The sequence below is a fragment of the Cervus canadensis genome, chromosome 8 (genome assembly GCF_019320065.1).
Source record: "Cervus canadensis isolate Bull #8, Minnesota chromosome 8, ASM1932006v1, whole genome shotgun sequence".
In the NCBI taxonomy this organism is placed as follows: Eukaryota; Metazoa; Chordata; class Mammalia; order Artiodactyla; family Cervidae; genus Cervus; species Cervus canadensis.
The window spans coordinates 44,276,682-44,298,768 of NC_057393.1; the positions used below are offsets into that span (position 1 = coordinate 44,276,682).

Genomic DNA, 22,087 nt, shown 5'->3' on the forward strand with positions numbered 1-22,087 from the left:
ATTAAAAGACACTTAACTCCTTGCATATTCATTGGAAGGACTGATGCTGAAGCTGAAGCTCCAATACTTTGGCCACCTGATGTGAAGAACTGACTCATTGGAAAAGACCCTGATGCTGGGAAAGATTGAAGGCAGGAGGAGAAGGGGATGACAGAGGATGAGATGTTGGATAGCATCACTGACTTGAAGGACAGGAGTTTGAGCAAGCTCCGGGATTAGGTGATGGACAGGGAAGCTTGGAGTGCTGCAGTCCATGGGGTTGCAAAGTGTCAGACATGATTGAGTGACTGAACAGAACCGAACTCCTTGGAAGGGAAAGCTATGACAAACCTAGAGAGCACATTAAAAAGACATCACTTTGCCAAGAAAGGTCTGTGTAGTCAAAGCTCTGTTTTTTCCAGTAGTCATGTACAGATGTGAGAGTTGGAGCATAAAGAAGGCTGAGTGCTTAAGAGTTGATCCTTTTGAATTGTGGTGCTGGAAAAGACTCTTAAGAAACCCTTTGACTGCAAGGATATCATACCAATCAACCCTAAAGGAAATCAACTCTCAATATTCATTGGAAGTTCTGATGCTGAAGCTTAAGGTCCAAAACTTTGGCCATCTGATGGGAACGGCTGACTCATTGGAAAAAACCTTGATGCTGGGGAAGATTGAAGGCAGAAGAATAAGGGGTCAACAGAGGATAAGATGGATGGATGGCATCACTGACTAATGGGCATGAGTTTGAGAAAACTCAGGGAGATAGTGAAGGGTAACAAAGTCTGGCATGCTACAGTCCATGGGGTCACAAAGAGTCAGACACTACTTAGCATCTGAATAAGGAACAAATTTAAAATCATTCAGAATTTCATGGACTATAGTAACTTCCTTTTTGTTCCTCTGCCCTAATTTATATTCCAGATAAATGACTGTTTCTAGAGATAAAGTAAGATATAAGAACAAAAGGATCATCTAAGGTAAGCATTTAATCTGACCCTACTAAGGGCTTTATGGTTATTCACTAAGGTAATAGAGTTTGAATAAAAAGTATATAGGAAATATGATATAGTATGTCTATTATATGGAACTAGTAGGAATATATATACATGATTTTTTGAAAAATAAATTATTAAGTATGTTAGAATGAGAAAAGTCACTATTTCTTATTTCTCAGCTTTTTTCTCTGCAGGAATTATTCTTAGTCATACTTATATACACTGTTTATTTTAAATAGCTAGGCAGCAAGAGAGACTGAATATTTTGAGGGTCATTTTAATAGTACTTTAATTTAGTTTGATGTTAGTTTGCTTTTGCATGATTTTAATTGCTTGTATCTAAAACATACGTTTTTGTGTATGTGTTTGTAAATGGTTAATAGCTGAACTAAAGTAATAACAGTATGTAACTACTGGCTTCAAAAGCTTATGCTTGGATTACTATAACCTACACTTGATTTTTAGCTAAGTGTTTTAATGAAGAAAATGATGACATTGATGATTTTACTATAGTGATGTGATAACAGGAGAGTAATATTCTAAATATTAATTAAAGTTTGGCTTTGTTTCCATATTAACATAGTTTTCTCATTAGAAAAATTTAATAAATGTAGTTTCCCTATAAACAGTTACCATCAACATAGAAGCTAAGAATGCAATATTATTTCTTTTCAGTGGTTTTGCTTACAATTTTATGCTAATCTCTGAAACCAAACTGATGCATTTTAAAGCATTTGCAAGGGAATGATGATGACTTTTAGCTCAGTGCTTTTCCATTGAAAATAAACAGGCATTATTTTAATTTATTTGTATCTATTAAACTCCAACTCTCTCCACAAAAGCAGCTTAATACAGAAGCCATAAGGACCAATAAAACTTCTGTAGTGGTGAACTGGGAAATAAACACATTTAAGCACAAGTTGTGGAGCCAGAGCTTGGGTGAAGATGCCAGTAATACTCCATATATACAGTATGACCTTACATTGTTATTTACCCTTTATGAGCTAAGTTTCTCAACAATAACAAGGTAGTAAAGTATATATAAGGGCTTCCCTGGTGGCTCAGATGGTAAAGAATCTGCCTGCAATGCATGAGACCTGAGTTTGGGTTAGGAAGATCCTCTAGAGAAGGGAATGGCAATCAACTCTAGTATTCTTGCCTGGAAAATTCCATGAATGGAGGAACCCGGAGCACTTTACAGTCCATCGGGTTATAAAGAGTCAGATACAACTGAGTGACTTTCACATGCACACACACAATTATATTTAAGTAATTGAATTAAATAAACAAATATATGTAAAGCATTAAATACATCCTGGTCTCACTGTATCAAATATGTCTGAGATCCCTGACTCTCAAGATAGGAGAGAGAAAGTATTATTATTACTGTTATTTTCTGAATGAGGAAGAATACCAATTTCATGAAATTGAAAAATAATTCCTAGCATTGAATTACAAAATAAAATTGTTCCTTGTGGGTTATTATATAAGAAATATCAAATAATTTAGTGGAAAACTACTTTTACTGGGAGACAGTAAAAGTGCTATATTAATTATGTATAGTTTTGTTTATATGGCAAGACTATAAATTTGTGAAAAGTTCATTTAAAAATGTCAACAGTCTTTGAGAAAGACATACACTACAATATTTGATGTAAAAGTACTTTGTGGACATACAAACTTAAAAATAATTATTTTACCCTGAAATGCAAAGTCATAGCTGAGGAAAAAATAATTATGCTTGAATGGACCATTAAATGAACTTTGTATTTTAGACACATAGTCAAAAACAAAATTATATGTTTAATGTGTTTAAGCCCAAAGATATTTTACTTAAATAGAAGCAATAGTTGATGAATTTGGTAAATTATATAAACACTTAATATATAAGTAAACATTCTTACATAAACAATATATAAATAAATATTCTTATAAAAATAAACATTTTTAGATGAACAATGAAAAGAAATAGAGGAAAACAATAGAATGGGAAAGACTAGATGTCTCTTCAAGAAAATTGGAGATACCAAGGAAACATTTCATGCAAGGATGGGCATTATAAAGACAAAAACTGAAGGATCTAATAGAAACAGAAGAGATAAATGGATAGAAGCAGAAGAAATAAATGGAAAAACAATAAAAAAAGAGGGAAAAAAAAAGAAGCAGAAGAGATTAAGAAGTGACAAGAATATACAGATGAACTATTTAAAAAAAAAAAAAAGAAGTCTTAATGATCCAGATAACCATGATTGTGTGTTCATTCACCTAGAGCCAGACAACCTGGAGTATGAAGTTATGTGGGCCTTAGGCAACATTACTATAAACAAAGCTAGTGGAGGTGATAAAATTTCCAGCTGAACTATTTCAAATCCTAAAAGATGATGCTGTTGAAGTCCTGCATTCAATATGTTGACAAATTTGGAAAACTCAGCAGAGGTCACAGGACTGGAAGTCAGTTTTCATTCCAGTCCCAAAGAAGAACAATGCCAAAGAATGTTCAAATTACCATACAATTGCACTCATTTCACATGCTAACAAGGTAATGCTCAAAATCCTTCAAGTTAGGCTTTGGTACTACATGAACCAAGAACTTCCAGATGTACAAGCTGGGTTTAGAAAAGGCAGAGGAACCAGAGACCAAATTGCCAATATCCACTGGATTATAGAGAAAGCAAGGAATTCCAGGGGAAAAAAAAAAAAAGCATCTACTTCTGCTTCATTGACTACTCTAGAGACTTTGACTATGTGGATAACAAAAAAGCTGGAAAATTCTTAAGGAGAAGGGGATACCAGACCATCTTACCTGTCTTATGAGAAACTTGTATGCAAGTCAAGAAGCAACAGCTAGAACCAGGCATGGAACAACTGACTGGTTCTAAATTGTGAAAGCATTATGATGTCTGTATATTGTCATCCTGCTCATTTAACTTATATGCAGAGTACATCATGAGAAATGATGAATTTAATGAATCTACAGGCTAGGATCAAGATTGCTAGGAGAAATATCAACAATCTCAGATATGCAGATGTATACCACTCTAAAGGCAAAGAGAAACTAAACAGCCTCTTGATGAAGGTAAAAAGGAGAGTGAAAAAGCTGACTTGAAACTCAACATTAAAAAACTAAGATCATGGCATCCAGTCCCTTCATTGCAAATAGAAGAGGAAAAAGTGGAAGCAGTGACAGATTTTCTTTCCTTGAAATCATTTGATGGTAACTGCAGCCATAAAATAAAGACACTTGCTCCTTGGGAGGCTGCTGCTGCTGCTGCTAGGTCGCTTCAGTCATGTCTGACTCTATGCGACCCCACAGATAGCAGCCCACCAGGCTCCGCCATCCCTGGGATTCTCCAGGCAAAAACGCTGGAGTGGGTTGCCACTGCCTTCTCCAATGCGTGAAAGTGAAATCACTCAGTCGTGTCCGACTCTTCATGACCCCATGGACTGCAGCCCACCAGGTTCTTCTGTCCATGGGATTCTCCAGGCAAGAATACTGGAGTGGGCTGCCATTGCCTTCTCCTCCTTGGGAGGAAAGCATATTAAAAAACAGTGACATCACTTTTCGACAAATATTCACATAGTCATAGCTATGGTTTTTCCAGTAGTCATGTATGAATGTAAGAGTTGGACCATAAAGAAGAGTGAATGCTGAAGAATTGATGCTTTTGAATTGTGGTGCTGGAGAAGATTCTTGAGAGTCCCTTGGACACCAAGGAGATCAAATCAGTCAGTCCTAAAGGAAATAAACCCTGAATATTCACAGGAAAATCTGTTGCTGAGGCTGAAGCTCCAATATTTAGGCCACCTGATTCAAACATCCAACTCTTTGGAAAAGACCCTGATTCTGGGAAAGATTGAAGGCAAAAGAAGAAAGGGGCAGCAGAAAATGAGAGGTTCAGATAGTGTTACTGACAAAATGTCATGAATTTGAGCATTTAACTTATATGCAGAGTACATATAAGTACTCTGGGAGATAGGGGAGGACAGAGGAGCCTGACGTGCTGCAATCCATGGGTTGGCAGAGTCAGACATGTCTTAAAAACTGAACAGCAACAAAAACAAAGAAACAAGCCAACAAACAAAAAGATTGTATCTTGAAAGTACAATGTACTAAGCACTTGAAAAAATATATTGACTGTAATGACTAATGTTAAATAGGCAGTCTTGAATCATCATACATGTCCCTAAATACACCCGATAGCCCCTTCCCATACCCACAAATACTCAACAGAAAACAATACATTTTTTCTTCTTGAGACTTTATAGCAGTTTTTTCGAAAAAGGTAGTATAAAATTCATTGAGAAGAAATTAATAAGTCAACTCTGGCTTACCATATTTTGACAGAAAGAAAGGGAAATGCATTTTTCTTTTTTGTATATATTCTCTGTATTAGTCCTTGTGCTGGCTCTTTTGTTTACATGATCTCTTTAAAATCTTTTAAATCATCCATGAAGTAGATTATCATTTCTGCTTTTCAAATAAATTAAAAGTTAATGCAATTAAGTCCCTGTAATAAGGAAGAGCCAGACTTTATACCCAGACTTGGATAAAATTCATACTCCAGTCTCTTTTCATAATAAAAATAAGATTTTTAATAAAAATAAGACAATTGTCCATTAGAGACCAGAGATCATTTCCCACCAGTTTCCAGAATACAGGCAAGCAGATGATAGAAACCAAATAAAATGTTTTTGAATAAACAGATAATTCTATTTCAAAGGGCAGGCTATCACAGTCAACCCTTCTATGTCAGTCTGAATAATGAGTAATGATTTGAAGGATTTATAAATGTCTACAGTGCTGCTGAAGAAAAAGAAAAAAAATAACATTTTGATAATGTTAAATCAGCACAGGGAGAAACTTCTTTTTGATTCAAAGAAAATATGAGCATCACATTAGTTTTCTATTGCTTTTATAAATTAGTGGCTTAAAACAATATAAATGTATTATCTTAGAGTTCTATAGACCAGAGTGGTATCATTGGGCTAAAGTTAATATGTGAGCAGGTCTACACTGATTTCTGGAGGCTCTAGGAGTATATCTGTTTTGTTGCCTTTTCTAGCTTCTTGAATCTGTCTGCCTGCACTCCTTGGTTCATGGTCTTCTTCCATCTTCAAAGATAGTGATGGCTAACTGAGTCCTTCTCATGCTGCATCACTCTGACCCTGACAGTCCTATCTTATGTCAATTATAAGGACTTTTGCAATTACATTGGCATCACCTAGATAACCCAAGATAACTGCACCATCTCAAATCTTTAATCACACCTGGGAAGTCCTTTGGCCTTTAAAGGTGACATATTCAATTAATTCCAAGGATTAAGTTATGAGCATGGAGAAGGGAACATTTCTTCTGCCTACACCAGTCATATTATTGTTTTTGTTAAAAAATGTAAAATTCAGAGAAGACTATATTTATGAAACAGAAAAGTTTTAGGATGCTTAGAGATGACAAGTTTAGGGAAAGCAAAATTCTGTGATATGGCAAACATGAGAGTTTTTTGTAATTTTCTTTTATGCACAAACAACATTATTGACTCTGGTAACTAACGGTGGTTATGGACCAAATTGTGTCTTCCCCACATTCCTATGTGGGGACTTATTAGCTCCTAATATGATTTCGAGACAGAACCATTATGGAAGTAATTCAGGTTAAATGAGGTTGTGAGTGTGGGGCTCTGATCCAAAAAGACTAGCATCCTTTTAAGAAGAAACACCAGATAGCTAGTGCTCTTTCTTGCTCCCTTCCTCTCTCTCTCTCTATCCCTGTCTTTGTCTGTATTTCTATTCAACTCTCTCTGTGAGGACACAGAGAGAAGATGGTCATCCACCATCCAGGAAGAGAGGTGACGCCAGAAATCAGCCCTGATACACCTTGATCTTGAACTTCCAGCCTTCAGAAATGTGAGGAAAAAATTTCCTTTGCTTAAGCCATATAGTCTATGGTATTTCCTTACGGCATTCCAAGCAGACTAGCACAATAATAATACTAGTTACTTAATAATTGAGGAGTTCCCGAGCTAAAAGTTTTCAGTGCATCATTTCACCTTATCCCCTTAATGCTCAGTCACTTCAGTTGTGTCCAACTCTTTGAAATCCCATGGATTGTAGCCTGCCAGGCTCCTCTGTCCATAGGATTTTCCCTCTAATGATGCTGGAGTGGGTTGCCATGCCCTCCTCCAGGGGATCTTCCCAGTCCAGCAATCAAAGCCACGTCATCTGCGTCTCTTGCATTGCAGGAGGATTCTTTACTGCTGAGCCACTGGGGAAACCCTTATCCCCATAATAATCCAGTGTTATTGATTATCTACATTTTATTGATGAAGAAACAGGAGTTGGAAGGATTAAATGATACGTCTAAGATTACGCAACTAGGAAAAGGCAGAAGACTCTCATCCAAACCTTGTCTTCTTACCAGAGACAATACATATTCTTAACCATTTCACCTTGGCAAAAACATCACAATATTGTAATATCCTCCAATTAAAATTAATTAATTAATTAAAAATAATTAATTGCAAAATGATGCTGAGCATCTAAAAATGCAGGAGAGAAGCCATTTGAAAAAAAAAAATCCAACATAATCCTGGGCTGTGCTGTGCTAAGCTTTGTCACTCAGTCATGTCCAACTCTTTGTGACCCCATCAACTAGCCCACCAGGCTCCTCTGCCCATGGGGATTCTCCAGGCAAGAATACTAGAGTGGGTTGCTATGCCTTCCTCCAGGGGATCTTTCCAACCCAGGAATCAAACTCAGATAACATAATTCTAAACCTCTCTAAAGTTTGTGATTTGTGGGGAGTGGGTCAGGACGGTGTGTCAATTAGCATAAAACTTTTCTTTAGGTATTAGGTTCTTAGAAACTTCTATGTGTAAAACCATGAGAAACAAACATTTTACTAGGGGATTTCTACATTTTAATAAATTCCCCGGAGGCTGAGAATATAGGGTGATAGATGGGAAAAGGGTAATCAAGCCTACTTTTTAACTGCATCAGGAAATCGTTGACAGACTGTGTAGATAAGCTGGTTTAGACTAAAACTGCTCAATGAAGTGCTTCTATATATCCCTCCCTCAAAATATCCTGTCTCCTTATTTCATGAGAGCTTGAGGCAAAGTAGAAACACCATGGATTTAAAAGGAGAATTCTTTTTTTTTCCCAAATACTTTAGTACTTTGGACTGATTTTGAACAGGGACATAGGCTTGCCTCCTTATCTATAATCTATAAAAAAACCAATATTATTACTTTGGTGATTAAATGTTAAAATGAACAGATTATGTGCTTATCATCACCACAAAAATGTAAAGCATTAGAGTTGTCCATAAAAATTAAAAAGTGATTTGGCATTCATGCTATCTTCAAAACATTTGTATGGTGAGCAAACTATGTCAAAGTATACACAATAGTACCCATGTATACAATATATGTACATGTTAGGATAAGTATATGTGAGATAATAAGAAAATATAGATATATAGATCAATATCTGTGCCTGGTTCCTGATGCAGAACTCCTAAAATTCCTGTAAGTAGAGGTACTAGGAGAATCTTTTGTTCTAACGTCTAGTCTTTGATTTTGGTACCTGACAGACAGCTCCTAAGACCCCTGTAATTTTCTGAGTGATAGGAGTCTCTGACACTGAATTCCTAAATCCCTTGGAATTTTCTAGGGGATAAGCGATAGGAATCTCCATTGGTTCTAATGAGGTGACCTTGGTGGGCTCCTGGAAGGATGCTCATCATCAGACAGACCAAGCCATGATTAGAAGCTTGGAACCTAAACCATCATATACACAAAAATGTAGGGAAAAAAAAAAAGTTGAAATAAACTTCATTGCTTCCTTTCATCTCTTGTATCTAAAACATCTGGAGAGATACCATGTGAATCTACTTTTTCTGTATTAACAAACCCTGGATCATGCTTGTTAAGTCTATACTTTTCCCCCTAAAATCAAATGAATATGCTTACTTGTTTGCTTCTTTATCTATGTATTTCTCCAGGCACTATGTGACTTAGTTGTGAAGACTTAACCAAAAAGGAATGATCAAAAAGAAAAGTGACCTTGCAAAAGCAGAATCTAATTATTCTTTATCTGTATATCTTTGCTTAGTTTATTAGCCATTTGGTACACAATATATTTAATAATTAGATTTTTTCATAAGTTGTAGAGGTAACATAAGGTGAAACAATTTAGCTACAACTATTTAGTGCAATGAACAAGCTAAATTTAGCCCTTAGAAAGTACTTGATAAATATGTGTCAAACAGAGGGTCATAGTTCTTGCAATATGTCACTAAATTCAAGCATTATAATCTTCTCCAAAACATCTGATAAGAAAAGGTAATTTTTGATGCCACATACATTCGTGAACTTTCAAAGTTCAAGTAATCAAACACTTAAATTTTTAAGCAACACTCAGAGTAAAAAGTGAAAATAAATTTTTGTTATGACAGAATGTGAAATCTTGCTCTATAAATTTCAAGTAATATGTGACTCCTCTATACCTGTCCTTACACTGCCCACCTTAGCATTTCATTTAACCAAATTTGGGCCCAAATTGATTTTTTAAAAGGTTAGTAGAATTTTCTTGATTTGTCTGCCTAACATTCCCTTCCTCCCTTATTTGAACGTTGAACTCCATCTTTTTCCCCTTGGATTTCTGTACCTTCATTTTCCATGTGCTGTTAGTGGAACTGTCAACCACAGTGCTCTGCACCCTAGTCTTGCTCTAGTCTCAACTCAGGTTAATTAGATTCTCCCCTGTAGACACTTAATCTTTGAACTTCAAAGTCCATGGTCCCAGCTGTCTTGATGATACTGCTCAAAATATAGTGTTTTGAGTTGCTAAGACTGCTGAAGCTTATCTTTTTTGGTCCTTTCTTAGATCTCATTCAGCTTTTAAGTATTCTAATGAGAAGTCCTTTTTAGTATAAGTCAGTAAGAGGTGTTTCTGTTGTTTCTAACCAAGTAACCATTCCAAGTACAAGTGGAAAGACCAATTTAGTCCATATCAGGGGATGGGGACCATACTTCCCTACCTACAGAAAAAGTTTGGATTTTCCAGCCCAAGGTACCAAAACACATTATAAACTGTAAATTTTCCTTGCTACCTACAGAAACACTGTCAATCAAATTAATGGTACTCAAATCTAGAGTCCAAAAGAAGTCATGACTGTGATTCTAACAGTCAGGGCTACAACCATTGTTTATACAAAGAGCATAGAAACATGTGAACTCTGTGTATACAATAATCTGTAGGAGGAAATGAAGTACTTTTAGTATGTGATTCCTGTATTTTTAAGTGTCACTCAAATATCAGTGCTACTAATGATAAAATAATAATTATAGCTTTTTGATTAGGTGTTTCTAGTGTTCTCATAAGCCAACTACATTGCAGACATCATTTTGCTTAAAATTCTCAAAGAACCTAATAGGCAGAGACATATTTATCTTCATATAATGTTGAAGATTCTAAAGCTTAGAAAAGTTAGTAAAGATCAAAGATATGTCTGGAACCCAGGCCTGCCTTATACCAAAGTCAGGAATCGTAAGCAATTTATTGTATTAGATTTTTAGGTATCTGCCTTTTTTTCTGCTGCTCTACTAAGGTTATTTTGAGATGTTTAATTGGTAAATATCTGATTTCTAATGTTTTTCTTACTAAATATTTTTTCAGAATTTCCATTTACCTCTTGTCTTTTAATTTCATGTACATCTTAACGCTTATGGAGTATCACCTAATAGGAATCTTCCACAAATGAAGTTGAGCTGCTGGACTGATTAGAGTCTCTGTCTTTTGCATTTTAACGGAATATAAACATAGAAATCTCTATCAGGAAATCTTGATGGCAAGCATACAACATAAATTAATAACTGGCAACAGACTTACAAAATTGAAAGTGACAGCACTTAAAATAATGATTTCCTTTAAATTGTTTGTCTGTAATTATTTTTAAGATATTACATAAGGGACTAATTAGGTACAATATACCAAGAGGGAGAAAAAACAGGAACCAAGATAGATTAATTGAACTTATAAATGTTCCTGGGGATAAAAAATAAATTAGCTTCAGGAGAAGAATTGACTATGAAACTTGTGTTTTGAACAATGATTAAAAAGAATGACAGGCTAAATTTATATTTCTTACATTTGAAACAAAATTCTCAGTTTCTGCTTTTAAATTTATATTCCATGTAAATTAAACTGAAATGGATACCTCATAAAACATAAATATGAATAAAATCAGGAATATTTAAGAATATACTAAATTTTAAAGTTATGTTTATTGTGTAGATTTTACCAAGAAAGCCTTGATTTATTACAGTTTCATTTTATTCACATACAGGACTCCTCTACTTATTTGATATTAGCTATAGTCATTGTGTATCCCAAGTAAGTGCCATCCAATATATTTTTATTAGCCATGAATTTCCTTCAATATCTGTAACATTCACAGTTTTTGCCAGTTTTTACCTTTCTTGAAATGCTTTTCCCTTGAACAACCATGATTATATAAATTTTACTCCTTTCTCCACAACCTCTCCAAAGGCTCTTCCTTTCTCTCACTCACTAAATGAATGACCACCCTCAAATTCAGTCTTTTGATCTTTTCTCTTGCAAGTGTCTCAGAGAGACAAGGACAGATGGCCCTGGAGTATAATTAACTCTCCTCTTTTGCCAGATTAAAAAAAGATGAGGTCATTGGATCTGGATTAACTTGACCTAGGACGGACCCAGCAGGATTGAGAATCCCACAGAACTTGAGACACTGAAAACACCTGATAGTTCAATCTATTTACAATCTTTCTATGTGATACTCTCTTGCATATTTCTTTCTATTATTTAAAAATAATGCTGAAATTTACTTTCGTCCAAAAATAACTCCAGAAAGAATGAAGGGACAGAGCCAAAGCAAAAACAACACCAGGTGTGGATGTGACTGGTGATAGAAGCAAGGTCCGATGCTGTAAAGAGCAGTATTTCATAGGAACCTGGAATGTTAGGTCCATGAATCAAGGCAAATTGGGAAGTGGTCAAACAGGAGATGGCAAGAGTGAACAACGACATTCTTTGAGTCAGCAAACTAAAATGGACTGGAATGAGTGAATTTAACTCAGATGACCATTATATCTACTATTGTGGGCAAGAATCCCTTAGAAGAAATGGAGTAGCCATCATAGTCAACAAAAGAGTCCAAAGTGCAATACTGGGATGCAATCTCAAAAATGACAGAATGATCTCTTTTTGTTGCCAAGGCACACCATTTAATATCACAATAATCCAAGTCTATGCCCCAACCAGTAAAGTTGAAGGAGCTGAAGTTGAATGGATCTAGGAAGACCTACAAGACCTTTTAGAACTAACACCCCAAAAAGATGTCCTTTTCATTATAGGGTACTGGAATGCAAAAGTAGGAAGTCAAGAAGCCCCTGGAGTAATAGGCAAATTTGGCCTTGGAGTACAGAATGGAGCCAGACAAAGGCTAATAAAGTTTTGCCAAGAGAACGCACTGGTCATAGAAAACACCCTCTTCCAACAACACAAGAGAAGACTCTACACATGGACATCACCAGATGGTCAACACTGAAATCAGATTGATTCTGGTCTTTGCAGCCAAAGATGGAGAAGCTCTATACAGTCAGCAAAACAAGACCAGGAGCTGGCTGTGGCTCAGATCATGAACCCCTTATTTCCAAATTTAGACTTAAATTGAAGAAAGTGGGGAAAACCACTACACCATTCAGGTATGACCTAAATCAAATCCCTTATGATTATACAGTGAAGTGACAAATAGATTTAAGGGACTAGATCTGATAGAGTGCCTGATGAACTATGGACAGAGGTTCATGACATTGTACAGGAGATATGGATCAAGAACATCTCCAAGAAAAAGAAATGCAAAAAAAGCAAAATGTCTGTCTGATGAGACTTTACAAATAGCTGTGAAAATAAGAGAAGCAAAAAGCAAAGGAGAGAAGGAAAGATATATCCATTTGAGTGCAGAGTTCCAAAGAATAGCAAGGAGAGATAAGAAAGCCTTCCACAGCAATCAGTGGAAAGAAATAGAATAGAAAAATATAGAAATAGAAAAGAAAAATAATAGAATGGGAGAGACTAGAGATCTCTTCAAATGATTAGAAATACCTAGGGAATATTTCATGCAAAGATGGGCACAATAAAGGACAGAAATGGTATGGACCTAACAGAAGCAGAAGAAGAGGTGGCAATAATACACAGAAGAACTGTACAAAAAAAGATCTTCAGGACCCAGATAATCACAATAGTGTGATCCCTCACCTAGAGTCAGACATCCTGGATGTGAAGTCAAGTGGGCCTTAGGAAGCATGACTATGAACAAAGCTGATGGAATTCCAGTTGAGCTATTTCAAATCCTAAAAGTTAATGCCGTGAAAGTGATGCACTCAATATGCCAGCAAATTTGGAAAACTCAGCTGTGGCCAGAGGACTGGAAAAGGTGTTTTCGTTCCAATCCTAAAGAAAGGCAATGCCAAAGAATGCTCAAACTACCGCACAATGCACTCACCTCACACGTTAGTAAAGTAATGCTCAAAATTCTCCAAGCCAGGTTTCAGCAATACGTGAACCGTAAACTTCCAGATGTTCAAGCTGGTTTTAGAAAAGGCAGAGGAACGAGAGAACAAACTGCCAATATCCGTTGGATCATCAAAAAACCAACAGAGTTCCAGAAAAGAAATCTATTTCTGCTTTATTGACTATGCCAAAGCCTTTGACTGTGTGGATCACAGTAAGCTGTGGGAAATTCTTAAAGAGATGGGAATACCAGACCACCTGACCTGCCTCTTGAGAAATCCATATGCAGGTCAGGAAGCAAGTGTTAGAACTGGACATAGAACAACAGACTGGTTCCAAATAGGAAAAGGAGTACGTCAAGGCTGTATACTGTCACCCTGCTTATTTAACTGATATGCAGAGTACATCATGAGAAACCCTGGGCTGGAGGAAGCACAAGCTGAAATCAAGATTGCCAGGATAATTATCAATAATCTCAGATATACAGATGATACCACTCTTATGGCAGAAAGTGAAGAAGAATTAATGAGCTTCTTGATGAAAGTGAAAGAGGAGAGTGAAAAATTTGGCTTATAGCTCAACATTCAGAAAACAAAGATCATGGCATCTGGTCCCATCACTTCATGGCAAATAGATGGGGAAACAGTGGCTGACTTTATTTTTGCGGGCTCCAAAATCACTGCAGATGGTGAATGCAGCCATGAAATTAAAAGACTCATACTCCTTGAAAGGAAAGTTATGACCAACCCAGACAGCATATTAAAAAGCAGAGACATTACGTTGTCAACAAATGTCCGTCTAGTCAAGGCTATGGTTTTTCCAGTAGTCATGTATGGATGTGAGAGTTGGACTATAAAAAAGCTGAGTGCCAAAGAATTGATGCTTTTGAACTGTGGTGTTGGAGAAGACTCTTGAGAGTCTCTTGGACTTCAAGGAGATCCAACCAGCCCATCCTAAAGGAGATCAGTCCTGAATGTTCATTGGAAGGACTGATGTTGAAGCTGAAACTACAATACTTCGGCCACCTGATGTGAAAAGCTGACTCATTTGAAAAGACCCTGGTGCTGGGAAAGACTGAGGGCAGAAAGAGAAAGGGACGACAGAGGATGAGATGGTAGGATGGCATCACCAACTCAATGGACATGGGTTTGGGTGGACTCTGGGAGTTGGTGATGAACAGGAAGGCCTGGTGTGCTGTGGTCCATGGGGTCGCAAAGAGTCAGACATGACTGAGCAACTGAACTGAACTGAAGGATGAATCAAGTAGTATTGAGAATCCCATAGAACTTGAGACACTGAAAACATCTGATAGTTCAATCTATTTACAATCTTCCTATGTGATACTCGCCTCCATATTTCTTTCTATTATTTAAACATAATGCTGAAATTAACTTTTTCTAGTTAATGGATGGGAAGTTTTACTTTTTCCTCTTCAATGTAGTCAACCAATAAGGTTGTTTTTTTGTTAAAGCTGTCAGAATAGAACATGTCACGAAGAGAAAATAACATTTACATTTTTTATAAGAGATATAAATAAGTAAAATCAATATAACAGCTATTTAAATCTTTAGCAAAATATTAAAAAGACTGTGCTGACAACCTACAGAGAAGACCTGATCTTGATTATATAACAACAGAATGTCAAGGGCCAATAACTGCACTCATCAACAAAATGAAGACAATGTGTTTAACTGCAAATTCTGACATTTTCCCACATTTTAGATTTTTGTTAAAGTATGGTGGATTTATAATGCTGTGTTATTTCTCATGTTTTAAATGACTAACATGGCCTTTATGCTTATGTTATATAGATAGTGGCTTGTTACTTACATCTATATAGGTGTAAGTTAAGAACTTTTCCAATTCTGGAAACATTGATATTTATATGATATATATACATGACTTGACAGATTTTACTTCTGTGCATAGTTTCATTTGTACTTTTATGGCTTAGATGCCTCTGTTGAAATGTGGGGTGTTTTGAAGCAAAAGGCATCGAGTTTCTGTTGCATAGTTTTGGAGCTTCCTTATTAATCAAATGAGAGCTGCTCCAAGAAATAGACTATAAGGTTGTAAAAGTATTTGTGGATGATCAAATGCAGATCAATTCCAATTAAAATTCAGACTTAAAAGGCAAAAAAAAAATCTATATTAATTCTCATGAAGAAAGGAAATTATATCTTCTGTCTTTAAGTTCTGGTACTCAGTCATAGATGTAAGTTAAGAAGAACAATTTTATGCACTCTCAGACTATTAAATTGATAATAAAAGCATTATAAAATGTTTTCCTCATGAAACATGACTTTTTATGCATAACACATGTGAAGAAAAACATGTAATCTACATTTTAATTTAGAAAGCTTGACCACATATCTTTGTTATCATTTCAACAAGTCTTTTTTGGGATCAATGGAAGAACACAGCCCCAATGCACTTAGCTTCAGAAATGTACTAAAATTCTATAACCATTTTAAAATCACATTCCCAAGCAAAGCTATTTTACACAATTCAATATTTTCTTGAACAGCTAAATTTTTGTTTCTTTAAAAATATAATTGTTTCGTGCTCGCTTCGGCAGCACATATACTAAAATTGGAGCGATACAGAGAAGATTAGCATGGCCCCTGCGCAAGGATGACACGCAAATTCGTGAAGCGTTCCATATTTTTGGAAGGAAAAAAAAAACAAAAGAAACAAACAAACAAAAAATATAATTGTTTCAACTGTATATTTATACAAAATGCTTACGGTGTTTGAGACAAAATAACAAAGGATTTATGGCATTCATTTTCACATAGTAGTCTCTAAATTTGAAGTAAGAAAGCATGAATACAGTTTCAAAACTCTGGTCATATATTTATAGTACAGATACAAGGCCTTGAACATACTGGGATTTTAGGACTGAAAAAGCAACATGTGACATGCTTCAGTGTTGTTACCTAAGTTATATGAGGAATGCTTTTGCAAGTCAGTCAATCATGAGTAAAGAGTCATTAACATTATTTGTCATAGACCTTCTGTTTGGAATCAGAAAACCAGGGAAATGTAACATATTACAAGCTTGTACCCTAAAGCAAAATCATAAAATGAAATCAAGAGCATGTGAGTTGTTTTAATACTAATTTAAGGTTTATATTAATTGCCCTGTCATTTATTCCTGATTAAAAGGATAGTTATTGCATCAAAACACAATGACATATTTATACAAAGCTACATTGTTTCTTTCACACTTAAGGATAATTACAATTTTATTATATAAGAAAAATTGCATTTAAATTGTGGCATTCCATATATCAAACTCAGCTATAATAAAATTGCATATTATGTATTATTGCTTTTGTTTTAATAAAGATAAAAATGGTAATCACTTCGTGGCAGAAATATTGACATAACATTCTGTTGCAGTTCTCCTGGACATAGGCTCCTGGAAATCTCCTTGGAACCAATAACTGTCATCCTGAAGACCCAGGAGAGATTGAGTTGGTCAAGGGAGATAGAGAGTTTATATAGTTCTATATGTCATTATGGGCTTCTCACATGGCACTAGTGGTAAAGAATATGCCTGCCTATGCAGGAGACACAAGAGATGCAAGTTTGATTCCTGGGTTGGGAAGTTCCTTTGTAGTAGGAAATGGTACCCTATTCTAATATTCTTGCCTAGAAAATTCCATGGACAGAGAAGCATGGTGGGCTACAGTCCATGGGGCCACAAAGAGTCAGACATGACTGAGCGACTGAGCACATGTCAATTATATCTCAATAAATGTAAAAGAAAAACATTTTTTCAGATACATTATGCTCTCCAAACTTACCTAAATGGTGAGTTTAACAGGGACATATAGAATTTAGTTATAAAACCCTAGTTTTTCTTTTCTGCTCTCCCTTTCATACTGCTGACTTGAGGTGGTCTTTTTCCTGCTGTTGAATAAAACCTCAAGATAGCATAATTTAAAAAAAGACATAAATTTAGTTAATAGAAAGAACTATTATCACATTGTTTGTTTTTTTTTTAAAGATTCTCTAGTTAAACATATTAATCAATACTTAAAAATTCCTTTAAAGATAAAACTTTTTCTTCCTTCCCAGCTAAGATCCTAGAAAGTGTCCTGCCTTTGGAGAAGAGATTTCTCTATTAATTACCTCTTCGTCTATGCCTTTCTCCAGAGGATCTTTGCAAGTCAGGAATTGAACTCAGGGATTGAACTCAGGTCTCCTGCATTGCAGGCAGATACTTTACTGTCTGAGCTACCAGGGAAACCCCACCTATTTACTAGCAGTTGTTTTTTTAACATTATGAAACATATTGGAATAAATAATCCAAATTAACAGAAAGCATTTGTTAAGGAGCAAATTCAACAAACCCTAGACTGTATAGTACTGTAGTATTCATCACCTGTTATTGGAAATTGAGGAGGAAAGATTGGTAAGGTAGGCAGGAGATTTTTTACTTATTATTGATAAGTGGTTTGAACATTTCTGGGTCAGACCTGTGTTTAAAACAGACTTTGTCAATGGGGCACTTTCAGCATCAGTGTGGTCTCCTGCTGTAACTTTAGTTTAGAAGTGTTTTTCAATTACAGTTGACCTTTGAACAACATGGGCCAGAATTGCATGAGTCCACTTATTTTTCAATAATAGATATTTTGTAATAGGAAATACTACAGTACTATATAGTCTAGGGTTGGTTGAATTTGCTCCTTAACAAATGCTTTCTGTTAATTTGGATTATTTATTCATCTTGTATTCATTCATTTGATCATATATTTATTATATTGCCCACTACTTTCAGAGAAGATTAATGAAATGTAAAAGATAAAAGTTGGTAGGTAAGAGATGGGGAAAAATGTATCTAGAAGCCCTGGATGAAAAATCTAAAATATTTCAGGGAAAATTTAGTCCTAAACTTGATAAGAGTTAACACAATGCAAAGATCTGAAAGGGCTACATCGTGCCAATTCTCTTACATTAATTTATTGTGAAAATGATTCCCCCGAGTCAACAAGTACTTCAAATATCCTTGGATTAAGATATGCATTTACGGATTTGAGGAAGATGATTAAGGTGACAATGTAATATTTGACTATTCCTGAATCCTACTCATTAATAAAAGACAGTTTTGCAGAGTCAAATACTGGGAGAAAGTATCCCATGCAATTGGTAATTTTAAAAAGTGACTTAATGTCTTGCAGGAATGTCTTCCTTTTGAGAAAGGCTTGCTGCCACTTGTTTATAAAAGTGTCAGGCCTTCTAAGCAAAGTTCCCTCCTGTAATCCACTCATGTGCAGGTTTTACCTGGCCCTACACAGTGTAGCCTTGAGGCTTGAAACTTAGGGAGCTGCATTGCTTTACTTATTGCCATGCTGTTGTTTTGTTGTTGTTGTCACTAAGTCGTGTTCAACTATTTGGGGCCCCATGAACTTCAGCATGTCAGGATCCTCTGTCCTTCACTATGTCCTGGAGTTTGCTGAAATTCGTGTCCATTGAGTTGATGATGCTATCTAATCATCTATCCTCTGCTGACCCCTTCTCCTTCTGCCTTCATTCTTTCCAAGCATCAGGGTCTTTTACAATGAGTTGGGTCTTTTATAATGAATTGGCTCTTCACATCAGGTGGCCAAAGTATTGGAACTTCAGCTTCAGCATCAGTCCTTCCAATGCACGCTCTGGGCCGATTTCCTTTAGATAGACTGGCTTGATCTCCTTCCAGGCCAAGGGACTCTCAAGAATCTTCTCCAGCAGCACAATTTGAAGGCATCAATTCTTCAGCACTCAGCCTTTTTTATGATCCAGATCACACAACTGTACATGACTACTGGAAAAATCATAGCTTTGACTTTACAGACTTTTGTTGGCAAAGTGATGTCTCTGATTTTGAACACACTGTCTAGGTTTGTCATAGCTTTTCTGGCAAGGAGCAAGCATCTTTTAATTTCATGGCTGCAGGGATTTTGGAGACCAAGAATTTAAAATCTGTCACTGCTTGCACTTCTTCCCTTTCTATTTGCCTATGCTGATACTCCTGCTAATATTTTTGTTGTGGGTAACAGGGTCCTTGACTCTGACCCAGAAGTTTGTTTATTATCTTTTATAAACATCCACAGAACTATGAAAGTGAAAGTCACTCAGTCATATCTGACTCTTTGCAACCCCATGGACTATACAGCCCATGGAATCCTCTAGGCTAGAATACTGGAGTGGGCAGCCTTTCGCTTTTCCAGGGGATCTTCCCAACCCAGAGGTCAAACCCAGGTCTCTTGCATGCAGGTGGATTCTTTACCAGCTAAGTCACAAGGGAAGCCCAAGAATACTGGAGTGGGAGCCTGTCTGTTCTCCAGGGGATCTTCCCAAGCCAGGAATCAAACCGGGGTTTCTTGCATTGCAGGTGGATTCTTTACCAACTGAGCTATCAGAGAAGCCCGACAGAACTATAGTGGGCTGAATTATTAACTCCTATAGTTATATTTGTGAGTATTCTCCTGCTTAATATCTCTTCTCCATTATCAAGCTTAAGTAGGGTAATAGAACATCAAACCCAAAGTCCACAGATAGTATCTACAATAAATAAGACAACAAGCCAGCCCTCAGATCACAGAATATGAGCTGTTAGGAAAACAACTGACAGAAACAAGATCACTGTACTAAGTGTGTGATAAGTGTGCACATTAAGTGTGCAAGTGTGGTAAAAACTACTTTTAAGGGAGTTCAAAGGCTAAGGGTTTCTGTTGGCCCCGAGAGCTGTTGAAGCTCAAAGTTACCAGCATGCACTAAGTGGAGAAGTTAATAAGTTCTATGAGCACAGTAGCAGTACAAAACTTCACACTAAGGAGAAAGGGACAGAATGGCGAAAGCAGAATAAAAATTGAACAGAACAGGCACAATAGGGGACAAGAAAAGGAAATGTCTTCAAGTCCAATGGGAGTGCAGAAGAAAGTGAATTGACTTCCAAAACTGAAGGATAATTTTTAACATTTATGAAGATGACTGAAACAGGTATTCTAGATCTGGAAATTAGGAAAGCTATCCTGAAAATATTCTAAAAGATGAAAAAGATAAAAGACAGAAAGACACACATTTCAAAGATTAGAAAAAGATCACAGTAACAAAAGCAAAATAAACACAGAAGAATAAGCAAATTAAAGTGAAGTAAAGTGAAGTCGCTCAGTCGTGTCCGACTCTTTGCGACCGCATGGACTGTAGCCTACGAGGCTCCTCTGTTCATGGGATTTTCCAGGCAAGGGTACTGGAGTGGGTTGCCATTTCCTTCTCCAAGGGGATCTTCCTGACCAGGAATTGAACCCCGGTCTCCTGCATTGTGGGCAGGTACTTTACACTCTAAGCCACCAGGGAAGTCAATTAATAGTTCTTAGAAGATAAAGGCATTTATTCAGTTCAGTTCAGTATCACAGTCATGTCCAACCCTTTGCAATCCCAGGGACTGCAGCACACCAGGCCTCCCTGTCCATCATCAACTCGCAGGGTTTACCCAAACTCATATCCATTGAGTCAGTGATGCCATCCAACCACCTCATCCTCTGTTGTCACCTTCTCCTCCCACCTGCAATCTTTCCCAGTACCAGAGTCTTTTCAAATGAGTCAGTTCTTTGCATCAGGTGACAAAATTATTGGAGTTTCAGCTTCAGCATCAGTCCTTCCAATGAATATTCAGGACTGATCTCCCTTAGGATGGGCTGGTTGGATCTCCTTGCAGTCCAAGGGACTCTCAAGACTCTTCTCCAACACCACAGTTCGAAAGCATCAATTCTTCGGCACTCAGAGTTCTTTGGAGTGCAACTCTCATATCCATATATGACTAGTGGAAAGGCCATAGCTATGACTAGATGGACCCTGCGTTGACAAATTAATGTCTCTGCTTTTTAATATGCTGTCCAGGTTTTTCATAACTTTTCTTCCAAGGAGCAAGCATCTTTTAATTTCATGGCTGCAGTCATACTCTGTAGTGATTTTGGAGCCAGAAAACTAAAGTCTGTCAGTGTTTCCACTGTTTCCCCAACTATCTGCCATGAAATGATGGGACCAGATGCCATGATCTTAGTTTTCTGAATGTTCAGTTTTAAGTCAACTTTTTCACTCTCATCTTTCACTTTCATCAGGAGGCTCTTTAGCTCTTTTTCACTTTCTACCATAAGGGTGGTGTCATCTGCATATCTGAAGTTATTGATATTTCTCCTGGCAATCATGATTCCAACTTGTGCTTCATCCAGGCCAGCATTTCTCATGACGTACTCTGTATATAAGTTAAATAAGCAGGGTGACAATATACAGCCTTGATGTACTCCTTTTCTGATTGGGAACCAATCTGCTATTCCATATATAGTTCTATCTGTTGCTTCTTGACCTGCATACAGATTTCTCATGAGGCAGGTCAGGTGGTCTGGTATTCTCATCTCTTTCAGAATTTCCCATAGTTTGTTGTGATCCACCCAGTCAAAGACTTTGGCATAATCGATAAAGCACAGATAGATGTTTTTCTCGAACTGTCTTGCTTTTTTGATGATTCAACGGATGTTGGCAATTTGATCTCTGGTTCCTCTGCC

The 22,087-nt window shown here is 36.6% G+C and overlaps 1 protein-coding gene and 1 non-coding gene across 2 annotated transcripts in view; one reads left to right on the forward strand and one right to left on the reverse strand.

Annotated features, from left to right (window-relative positions):
- The window catches only part of PCDH15 (protocadherin related 15), a 1,286,954-nt gene that overhangs the window by 107,042 nt on the left and 1,157,825 nt on the right, over positions 1-22,087 (reverse strand). The window lies entirely within an intron of this gene.
- Positions 16,095-16,201, forward strand: LOC122446851. The gene has a single exon (XR_006271011.1). It is a non-coding gene; the product is annotated as a U6 spliceosomal RNA (small nuclear RNA).